This window comes from Macrobrachium rosenbergii, chromosome 25 (genome assembly GCF_040412425.1).
Source record: "Macrobrachium rosenbergii isolate ZJJX-2024 chromosome 25, ASM4041242v1, whole genome shotgun sequence".
NCBI classification, from domain to species: Eukaryota; Metazoa; Arthropoda; class Malacostraca; order Decapoda; family Palaemonidae; genus Macrobrachium; species Macrobrachium rosenbergii.
Genome location: NC_089765.1, coordinates 19,953,821 through 19,965,910, shown reverse-complemented (window position 1 = coordinate 19,965,910; position 12,090 = coordinate 19,953,821). Strand labels below are relative to the sequence as shown.

General features: G+C 35.8%; 1 protein-coding gene and 1 pseudogene across 1 annotated transcript in view; one reads left to right on the top strand and one right to left on the bottom strand.

Annotated features, from left to right (window-relative positions):
• Positions 1-1,003, bottom strand: part of LOC136852431 (glutamate receptor ionotropic, delta-2-like) — a 53,336-nt gene extending 52,333 nt beyond the window's left edge. The window contains exon 1 of the mRNA XM_067127060.1: positions 259-1,003. The gene's annotated coding sequence lies outside the window, so the exon portion shown is untranslated. The remainder of the gene's footprint in view (positions 1-258) is intronic.
• A 724-nt stretch (positions 1,004-1,727) lies between these two features.
• Positions 1,728-12,090, top strand: part of LOC136852428 (brevican core protein-like) — a 23,344-nt pseudogene continuing 12,981 nt past the window's right edge.

The following is a 12,090-nucleotide window of genomic DNA, read 5'->3' as shown; positions in this document are numbered from 1 at the left end:
AAATCGGCTATTTTGCCGTATTTGCGGCAAGCGTAAAACTGCTTCTGAGACATATTTCAATAGGGATGCACCCTAGCGAAACATTCCATGAACCTTTATAGCCTATTTCAATTTTTCATTTGCCTAACCTAATCTAATGCGTAGCTCCCACAACTAACACCCCCCCCCCTCGCTATACATCCTTACTGCATGTTTGCATCCTAGCCTAATTGTCCCTGAACCTAATCTTAACTTCATTTTGTGCATAAAAGAACTTACCTGTTCCGTGGTAAGGTCACTGATCTCGTGTTCAGTCGGGTGCTGGAACCATAATAGGCCTAGTTTAGTGGGAATCCCCTACAAAACCTCTGAACGTCCACACTCCTTCAACTGTCATTCTTTTACCGTTTTTCATTTTTCACACATGGCCTAATAGTCAATTTCCTTCACCATCTCTGGACCGTGATTTGAGCGCTAGTATCTCTCATGCAGTGTAATACCATTTCAAGGTGAAGACTGTGCCAGTCATTATAAAGTTAGACGACTTCGTACCGGGTAAGTTGGCCTAGGCCTGTGGTAACCCACCAACACAATTTCAGAATCATGTCCCAACTTTGGTGTGGTTTTTCGAACCACGTAGCCTACTCTTTAGACCAAACGTGGTATACAATAAATTTTTATCAACATACAAATCAAATGTGATTTATTGCAGAGATGCCTGTTTTTCAATCAGTTTAAGTGCACTGTTGTACTAGGCCTGGGTTAAAAAGTTGAGCTTGGTTTCACATTCAGAGCAAATTCTAATAATTTCAACACCGTCCACTTCACAATTATAGCAAAAAAAAAAAAAAAACAACATTGTACTGCTTGGTTTGCGGCCTATGGCTGCCAGGATAGGGTTAAAGATGGATTTGAGAGCTTCTTAGGACTACACTGAAAACCGCACTCGGACACAGTAGCCACGAGATGACTGATATCCTGGAAACTACCTCCAGAAGCAGCCAGTTAAAAAGGCAAGCAATTCCAGCAACATGTTTCCCGAAAAAATGCGATTAAGGAAACTGTACTAAAAAAAAAAAGTCATTCTACGTATTTTAACGAAATAAAGAACCTTTTTTTCTCTCTGTGTTTTGCTCTGGGCGTGGAGCTATTAGCTAATAACCTTTCTGAAGTTTTACCTTAAAGAATACTGATTGAAGTTCATGTCTGAAAAATATGACGAATGGAAAATATTTATAATTTCACCGTTCAATCTGAAATTGTGAAATATGATTTGCTGACAGTCTTTATTATTTGATTCTGACAAATTTATTATTTATTTCTACCAGAAATACTTGCTCAGTTCACTTCATATATAACTGTAAGTTAGAGGCACAGTATGAAACTGGCAACACAAGGAATCTTTGGTCTTTTGGAAAAACATAAAAAGTAACCACTCTCGTACTGAGTCAAGTGAAAAATGCTTGTCACAGACTAATCTTTTTTGGTTAGGGTAAAAGTCCATGAGAAGATTGTCATTTACATCTCGCTGTCAGTGGTTTATAGTTCCTCTTAAGGTCACCAATTTAGTAACTAATCACTAGTGGCTTGAATTAGAATAACTCAAAGTTAACGATCAAGCGAATTCCCGGCTACCTAAACAAGGAAGAGCGTTCCGAGCTCAAAGTTTTCGTGCAGGGTCTACCCAAGGTCCTTCAAATACACTTTCAGAGTGCATTTGAAGGACCTTGAGTCTACCTGAAGTGAGGTCATTAGAGGATGACAAGCGGAAGAGACTGACGCGAGTTGCGCAGGTGGAGTCGTTCGCTGCCGTAACAAAACATCCGACAGTCTGCGTTCGACTTCCGATAAGGATACTTTGTTTTTAAGGAAAGTTTCCGAATAGAATCACTTCTTAATTTGCTGACGTTTGTTGTGGATTCTTGTGTTTATTTTTATTTTTATTTTTAGTTTGTACTTGCAGAGGGCTGCCGCTTCCCTTGTTATGTTTTGTTGCTTTTAAAGGTAAGTGATTGTGGTAGTTATTTGCATGTTTATGATAATACTTGTATTCTTGGGCTATTTACAAGATAGTAATAAGAAAATATCTCACAGCGTAATTTAGGAATTGATAGGAAAATATTTATGTTCATTTTATAAGGGCTTTGTTAGCATATTCAGCTGCTAAACATTCTTGTAATATAATATTATATGTATTTTTCCTTTTGCTGAGACGTAAGTGATACAATAGGCCTAACGCATGTTTAGGCACATGATAATCTGACACTAAATAATGAAATTTAAGCAACCAACGTTGCTCTGTAACCATAAACAGCCTGGATGTCTGGTTCTTCTTCTTCTTTTTCCGTTACGTGAATAATTAATGCTTTTAGGCATGACTGCGAAGATTATACCGACCGTCCTTGAGAAAATCTGATTGTTCCTTGGTTAATTGCCTTCGTGTGTCGATTCTGCATGTCATACCTGGCCAATTAGTGGACCTTTCATTTGCTAGATAACTAATAGATAAATCTCTCCCACATGCTACGTAGTAAACGCAAGGAATTAGAGAGAGAGAGAGAGAGAGAGAGAGAGAGAGAGAGAGAGAGAGAGAGAGAGAGAGAGAGAGAGATTTAGTGCAGGAGCACAACACAAAAACGTATTTGTACTTTCCGTTTCTAGACTTCTGGTACTGTAGATATAGAGGTGTTTGTGCAAGCATACAAATAATGGGATAATAAGTTCGCTCTTGCTTGATTTTTGTTTAGGAAAAGAGTATCGTAGAGTATTCTAGAGTTCAGACATTAACTGTTAAGTACCCCCTTTCGTCATAGGGAGCACTCAGATTAAATACTTTGTTTTATAAGGAAAAATAAAATCTTGATGTTTCTTGTTCAAACAGAATCGGTGACTAACCTTTAGACCTATTGTAACTAGCAGTACTTATATATATATATATATATATATATATATATATATATATATATATATATATATATATATATATATATATATATATATATATATATATATATATATATATATATATATATATATATATATATAATATACACATATATATACATATATATATGTGTGTGTATGTGCATATATATATATGTATATATACATGTATGTATGCATGTATACTCTAGCATCTGCCAGAGTAAGCCTTCATACCGGCTCTCTTTTTCTGCTTGCAGCTGTAGCAAAATTCTTACACAATTATTTTCCATTCTGAAATTTTTTAAATTTTCCATTTCATTCTCCGCTAAGTTTTCAAAGCAGAAGTATGTTGACTGCTGCGAGCTCTTTATCTTAGTGATATGGTTGTGGTGTAATCTTGAACGTCGCATATTTCATTATAAGCTTGTCAGTATGGTACAGTGTACTGAATCCTGTTATACGGCATGCGTCATACTTTACCAGGATGTACTTCAAATGCCATATCAATCAGTAAGGTTCTCCGAATAATTCAGGACCCAAGTAAGTCAAAGATTATGAAGGAGAGAAACTGTGGATTCAGCGTCCCATGGCTTACTCTTGCTGGCCTAGCCTGGGTACATTTGTTTGTAAATATGGTGAAAGCAGCATAAATGAGGAAATGTGAATAGTGAGCTTTCTAGATGAGTTACTGGTACCTTCTGCATATCCTTTACATTGTAGAAAATTGTCGAGATGGAATTATAAGTGAAATGGTACCGTGTTTCATTTTGGAATACATATATCTAGCCGGTGAGAAATCAAACCCAACGATGGGGCTAGTTCCATACATGTCAAAATGGAAACTTGGTTTGATGGCATTGTAGAATTACGATGGCAATAGTATTGTATATATATATATTATATATATATATATATATAGTATATATATATATATATATTGTGTGTGTGTTGGTATGAAAATGTGTATAAATATGTAAGAAAACTATAATTTCTCAAAACCTTACACGTAATGCACAATCCAACCTCACGTTGTACTGTACGAACAAAGAGAGCCTGTGCGACTTCAGAAATAACAGGAGGAAACGGAACTTGATATTTAAATGTTTTGCCGCCCTCCCGTGGGGAACTCCAGGAACTGGTGGGTGGCGTTGCAGATTAGAACTCATTGATGTCAAGACCGCGGGAGGACAAAGGAAAGTGGGAGGGAGAGGCCAGCCGTCAGCCATCAGCCCAGTTGCTCGACAGATACTGGAGTACATTCCTGGTTCATAGTTGGGACATTCTACGCGTCTTTCGCTTCGTAAACATTTAAAGCTACAAATGAATATATAAATACCCAAATGGATAGTAGTTCATATGTTAATCTAGCTACTGGGAAATGTTCAAAGGTGGCAGCTATAATGGTAGTTGGGGTGTTCAATAGTTACCATGTGCTTTATCTTTTCAAATCTCGAATTGCGCCTAGCCTCTGCATGAAGGTTTTCCCCAAGAGCTCCGCCTTGCTAGGCCTAACACTTAAGAGAATTTTCCTGTATTTATTTATTTATTTTATTTATTTATTTATTTATTTATTTATTTTCATTTCTGTGTCATGTAACTTTCCATTGGATTTTTTATATTCACTTCAGTTTACTGCCATTTGTTGCACATGTTCAGTTATAGTCTTTCATTCCTCTTTATTTCCCCAAATATTATGATAATAATATGCCCACCAATAATAATAATAATAATAATAATAATAATAATAATAATAGGACATTTTTATTTATAAATTGTAAGTGAGATGGGTTAAGTTTGAACTTCGAAAGCGACCAGTTTAGATAAACAAAATTAGTTAAAAAAAAACTGAATTTCATTAAATGTGTTGTATAATGCACTAAGATTCTACATGATGAAAAGGTGAAAGAGTGTCATACAGTGCCTACTGGTTAGCGTGGAATCCCAAAAACGCTCCACTGAATAGCATCTGTTTGGTTTCCCAGGCAAGGGTTGCATAGATGATTAAAGATCACATAGAGGGAAATATTTTTCTAGATATTACGATTTACTGAAATATGTCTACGTACTGACCGCGTTCAGTTTTACTGACGAAACAATTACTCAGTATGGATTTACGATCTCTCTCTCTCTCTCTCTCTCTCTCTCTCTATATATATATATATATATATATATATATATATATATATATATATATATATATATTACATGTGTATATATATATATATATATATATATATATAAATATATATATATATATATATATATATATACATACACATATACACACATATACATATACACATACATATTATATATATATATATATATATATATATATATATATATATATATATATATATATATATATATATATACATACATACAGCAGCAACAACCTTTTACTTGGCGAAGAAAAAATTATAAATTTTCAATGACTTTTAAAAAACTCAGGCACCCAAACATTTCACCTTCATGTTCCAAAACAGGTTCACGGAGGAGGTCGTTTCAACATCTGCAGAAATATGTTTTGTCAGCAGTGTTCGTTGTTCCTTTCAAATGTTTTCTTTTGCAAAGGAAAACAGTTTTGTTGACGTGTTTTCAGGCAATAAGTGTTTAAGGCGATACGATGAGGGATTGTACATTTACTGAAGCGATATTATTATTATTATTATTATTATTATTATTATTATTATTATTATTTATTATTATTATTATTATTTTATTATTTTGAAAGAATACATCATTTAACTGTATCTTCGGAACTTTACCCCAATATAAATTGTTTTAGTTTCTGATAAGAAAAATTATAAATTTAAGATATTCATTGCTGAAATTAATTTAAAGATACATGTATGTGTATGTTCGTCAGTAATGTTCCTGTAGTATATATATTTGTGACTTCTTATACTCTGTATCAGTCCTTCGTCAATGGCTCGGAAATAAAGTCGAAACCGGTCAGGACCACGTTTCTTATTTTTCACCTGTGGTAATGTGTGATAAATGAATCACGTACAAAAGTTATAGTAATCATATATATATATATATATATATATATATATATATATATATATATATATATATATATATATTATATAAACATATATATATATCAAAAAATGAAACAGAAGTGTAACCAAAAAATTCTGAATACTTAAGATTCAAACAGTATCTCATTGTATACAAGAAATCTAGTCGACAAATCAAAAAAATTAATAAGCTGAACTTTCCTCTAACCTCGAACTTTAGTCAATTCATTCTGTGTAAAAAAATCCACCAGTTTTATTGTGAATTGATCAAAAATCCCCAAGCATGGGGAAGGAAAGGTTACAACGGCCACCATTCGGGGAATTTCCCCTAATTCTGAGTCTCCATACTTCAGTTCCCTGTATCCCCATGACGCCAGTGCATTCATTCATTCAATCAGCGAGACTTGGAAAATAGGTGTGAGTTGTGTCTTGTGTTTGTATGTGTGAACGTGAACTGTAAATACACACAATTTTACAAAAATATCTACAAATATATCTGTAAAAAATGTATCAATATAACAGCATATTGATACATTTTTACAGACATTTTTGTAGATATTTTGTGTAAATTGTATGTATTTACAAGGGGATGATCATTGTAAATAAAACTGACTCCTTATTTACAGAGAGATGTGTAAAAACTTTGTAAAAATTGTATATATTTAAAAGTGAAAACGAAAATAGCTCCGTTCTCTGGCATTTAAATGCCAACTGCCCAAGGCCTTCATTCTTTACATTCCTCTTAACCTGGCGTCACAGAAACGCCCCCAGCGTGAGCTCAGGGAAGGTCAGGCTATCACTGTACGAAGAAGTACTCTTTTCTGTTGAAGGTTACCTAACCATGCGTGCAGTAATTTTCTCGGGAGCGCGATTGTGCGCGCGCGCAAGAGATGAGTTCCGCTTAGTATTTCCGGTTTTTGAATGGGTTAATTAGGTCAATTATTTGTACGGTTTTTTTTTTTGCAAAGTATATAGTGTTTTGAATTTGTTATGGTAAGTTTTTGATAATGTTTACGGAGCTTTATTTTGGCGTGCTGGCTGTGATGTGTTCCATCGATTGACTTAGGATGGCAGTGATTCGGATCTCTCTCTCTCTCTCTCTTTCTCTCTCTCTCTCTCTCTCTCTCTCTCTCCCTGAGTGTGTGAGAGTGCCTTAAATCCGTAAATTTAATCGGAAGAGACCGGAAGTATATCGGATTCAATTTCACACGAATCGTGGCAGGAATTATTTTAAGAATCGGCATTTCCGTTGGGGGGGGGGGCGTTGTACCATCAATGCACCTCACGCGGAGCACTGTAAGCATTACTTTAGGTTCTTTGCAGCGTCCCTTCGACACCTAGCTGCAACTCCTTCCATTCCTTTTACAGCACCTCCCTTCATATTCTCTTTCTTCCACCTTACTTTCCTCAACGCTCTCCTAACAATTGTTACATTGCGTAACTGCGAGGTTTTCCTCCCGTTACACCTACCTACGAATTCTTTCAACTCTCAGTTTCTCTTTCAGCGCTGAATGATCTCATAGGTTCCAGCGACTGGTCTCCTGCATCGCCAAACAATAACGAAAATGCCTTGGCGTAAAATGACACTTCGTACGGTATAATTGAACGCGCTCCAGAATACAGAGAAAAGGATATTTTCGGCTTTATGAAAAGAATATTTAGTAGATCGTTCTGAAAAGGAGAACATTTTTTTTTTTTTTTTTTTTGGTGCCTGTTGTTGTTACTTCTGTGACAAAATGAATGAAAATGTGATCGTGGTTATGGAAAAACAACCTTTTAAAAGAACCTGTTATAACATAAAACTGCATAATTACATACATAAAGAGATACACACACATACACTCAGACAAAGACACACACACATATATATATGTGTGTGTGTTTTTGTGTATGTGTGTGTGTCTTTGTCTGTGTCTGTCTGTCTGTTTTCGTCTGTGTCTGTCTTTGCCCTCTAGAGGTTTTTCACGCTGTCTGTGCGTCTGTTACTCCGTAAAATTAGGCGTAAATTACCTTCTTATTTCAGTAATGTTGTTACTGTTTCACACATTAATATAGAAAATGAAATTAATCCAAAACACTTAGAGAGAAGAGAGAGAGAGAGAGAGAGAGAGAGAGAGAGAGAGAGAAATTTGCAATTCCTTCAACTCGTAGGAGTTTAAATTCAAGTCGAATTTATAAGAATACTTTATAATAAAAGGCTAAGTAAAGATGGTTTATTTTTCAATTGGTTTTCGAAAGCCCCTCCCTGGCGCCCCCTACAATAATTTGGTCATTTCCCGTCTTGCAAAAACGGCTTTAACTTCATTTCAGTCGACGTATTTCAAAAGGTTAAACTCATAGTTTCTTTCGGAACAGAACGGAACAGAGTTATCCTAAGGCCAAGCACTGGGACCTATGAGGTCGCTCAGCGCTGGAAAGGAAAATGAGAGTAAAAGGTCTGAAAGGTGTAACAGGAGGAATAAGTATACCTTAGTTTAACCTGACCACTGAGCTGATTAACAGCTCTCTTAGAGCTGGCCCGAAGGATTAGACTTATTTTACGTGGCTAAGGACCAGTTGGTTACCTAGCAATGGGACCTACAGGTTATTGTGGAATCCGAACCGCATTATGCCGAGAAATGAATTTCTATCACCAGAAATAAATTCCTCTCATTCTTCATTGGCCGGCCAGAGAATCGAACGCGGGCTCAGCACAGTGCTAGCCGAGAACGATATCGACCGGTCCAATGAGGAACTCACAGCAGTTGCACTATGAAATAATTGTTAGGAGAGGGTGGATAGGTAATGTGAATGGAGGTACAGTAAATGGAATGAAAGGGGTTGCAGCTAGGGGCCGAAGGGAGGCTGCAAAGAACCTTTAGTAGCGCCTACAGTGAACCGCGTGAGGTGCACTGACGGCGCTACCCCTCTACGGGAATCTTATACATAAGAATGTATGTATTTGCATTTTTTCATTTGCTGTTACATTTCCGTTACAGCTGTAGTTGTGTCGGCATTTTGTAGCGCTTGGCAACGTTTCCCCTAAGGTGCAAATACACAAAATATTTTCAACTGAATATTAGCGTTGTTGTAACAGCTATCTTTTTTTTTACGATTACGAAACAGTGGTCAATGTGATTTAATGGATATAGTTTATTATTATTATTATTATTATTATTATTATTATCGGAGAGCGAAATTCACTGCCGTCATTCTCTATAGAGAGTAATCTTCTTCTTCTTCGTTTAACGTACTTTTTCCCAGTAATACTCTTTAATATATAAATTTGGTTATTTTAATCTTTATCTTCCTCTTATGTTAAATTACACGCTCCTTGTTCTCAGCAGGCATTTTGAATGCAAAGTGAGTTTGATGAAATTCGCCTAAATCAATTCGCCTCGTTCGGGAAATAAATCCGGGCCCTTTCGCTCATGAAGCAAGTAGGCCTATCCTAAACATATCAATACTATATTTTCTATACGTTGCTTTTATGTACAGTCCTATGCTAAGTTTGTACAGTACATTTTTATATATATTTCTGTGAAAAGCCACGTTGGCATATAACCTACAATTTGATCGCAATGAGAGAGAGAGAGAGAGAGAGAGAGAGAGAGAGAGAGAGAGAGAGAGAGGAAATTGCAATATTCATCATCAGTCATGTTCCACATTCAAATAACAACATTAGCCAGTCAGACAGAATCGTCAGCAAGCCCGAGATGGAATACGGCCGTCTACGGCCAGCTATGCTTGGCAACCGGGTCTTTCCTGAATGACAAAAAACCGAGTCTTTAAAAAAATAGAAAAAAGAAGAAAAGAATGCGCATCAACAGCGATGGTGAGAAGGGGTGCGGCTTGGCTTTTTATATCTAAGAGATATTTTAATGTTTATATATGCCGTCTTTAGATTTGTCAGTTCTTTTAAACCTTAGTATGAAAACAATGGGAATAATTTGGTTAAATGTCCGTTAACGTACGATAGTTTTTCCCACAAAGCTACGAAATATTTCATCTTCCAGATATACAAATCAGAATCTCCTACATCACACGAATTAAGGACGAAAGGAAAAGAAGAAAAACAAATGAGAAAAGAGACTGAGAAATGGACGCCCACCGGAAGCACCCGCCTATAAATTCTCGTGGGATCCCGTAAGGTCATCGTTTCTATCATACCATGAGCTATTTTCGACCATAACGGCTTAGCATGATTCGCAATCGTATTTTGTTGTTGTTGCCTGAGGCGCGATGATTTTCATTATGTTCTTTCGCGCCATCGCGGGCAAAGAGCAATTTTTTTAATGGATGATATTCTCGCGCTTTATCTCGTTCTTCCTGTTTTATTATCTCCTCCCCCCATCTTTTTATTTGAAGGGAAGTAGATAGATAAAAACCATCATAAAAGTAAAGGATATATATGTGTATATATACTGTATATATATATATATATATATATATATATATATATATATATATATATATATATATATATATATATATATATATATATATATATATATATATATATATATATATATATATATTTTATATATATATATATATATATATATATATATATATATAACATCTAACAAATTTACCTTTATATTTCCTGGTATTAAGACCCTCTTTCCGTTGGGAATCTTTACCTTGTTCAGATGCACCTTACTCAACCTGGTCAGTCACTTAGTGAATTATAACCCTCACAATTCACATCTCGACAGTAAACCTGTTAAATTCCGGCACCTTTCATTGCCACATAATATATATATATATATATATATATATATATATATATATATATATATATATATATATATATATATATATATATAATTGTAATAATACCAATTATCAATGAATAAAAAATACAATTTACAAGAAATGATAAATGCATAAATAACTTGAAAACACAAGTAAACAATCATAATTGAGAAAAAAGTGAAGAAAACCGTGAATGCAGGAGTAATGGCAATGCCCTAGGCTTGAGAACACAGCCCCCCTCCGGTCACCTGAGCACCCGGGCGTCCCAAGCCACCCCATCGCGCCCACGCCCACTCCCACGCCCCCACCCCTTTCCATTCCAATACACAATCACCTCAAATTTGTAAGAAGGAGCCTGAAACTACCTGAGGGAACTTCATAATTCAGACGTAACATTTCACGAGCATTTGGAATAAGTTGCCTCCACTTCATTTCTGGAAGAATGTTGTCAACCGATGTTGTTATTTACGGAGACGGGACGTTTTATTTATATAGATTTTAGTGAAAAATAAAAAAAAAAGAATTCGTGTGCTGAGAGGAGGTGAGTCACGGCAATGCAGTCTCTGTCATATATGTTGGTCTCTTGGCCGTCGCCAGCTGAAAAAACAATTCCTCTAAAAAATGAGCGGCATTATTTTAATTCAGATACGCTTATAAATGTTTTTTTTTAAACTGGTTTTTTAAATCACGGTATATCAAATGAAATTTCCGTTTTTATATTGTTACTATTATTCAGAAGATGAATTCTATTCATGCCGAACAAGCCCACAGGGGCCACTGACTTGAAATTCAAAATTCTGAAGACTATGGCATTCATTAGAGCGCAGTAACAGAAGGCAATGTGAACCAGAAAGACGAGATCACTGATTGAAAAAGTTTGGCCATATATAAACTCCCAGATACAAAACTCATTATTTATCAGGACTTATACTTATTTCCATTTCAGAACTGTTTTAATGGTTTGCATGTTCACTAAGGTGCAAAATAAAACTTGTATGGATAGGAATATAGAATTTGGGCCAAAGGCCAAGCGCTGGGCCCTATGAGGTCATTCAGCTGCTTGAAAGGAAATTGAGAGCAGAAAGGTTTGAAAGGTGTAACACTAGGAAAACCTCGCAGTTGCACTGTGAAACAGTTGTTAGGAGAGGATGGACAGCAAGATGGAAGAAATATATGAATGGAGGTACAGTCAAAGAAATGAAAGGGGTTGCAGCTGAGAGACGCTGCAAAGAACCTTAAGTAATGCCTACAGCGCAACGCGTGAGGTGCACTGACGGCACTATGACTTAAGACCAGCCCGCAAAACAACCAAGTAATTAACAGTTATTTACATTTTAGAATAGTCAGGGAGCCTCGCGTTTTCATTCACATGCAAGGCGAGCTGCGTACGACCCCTGACCACGCCGGAAGGTAAATAAGAATG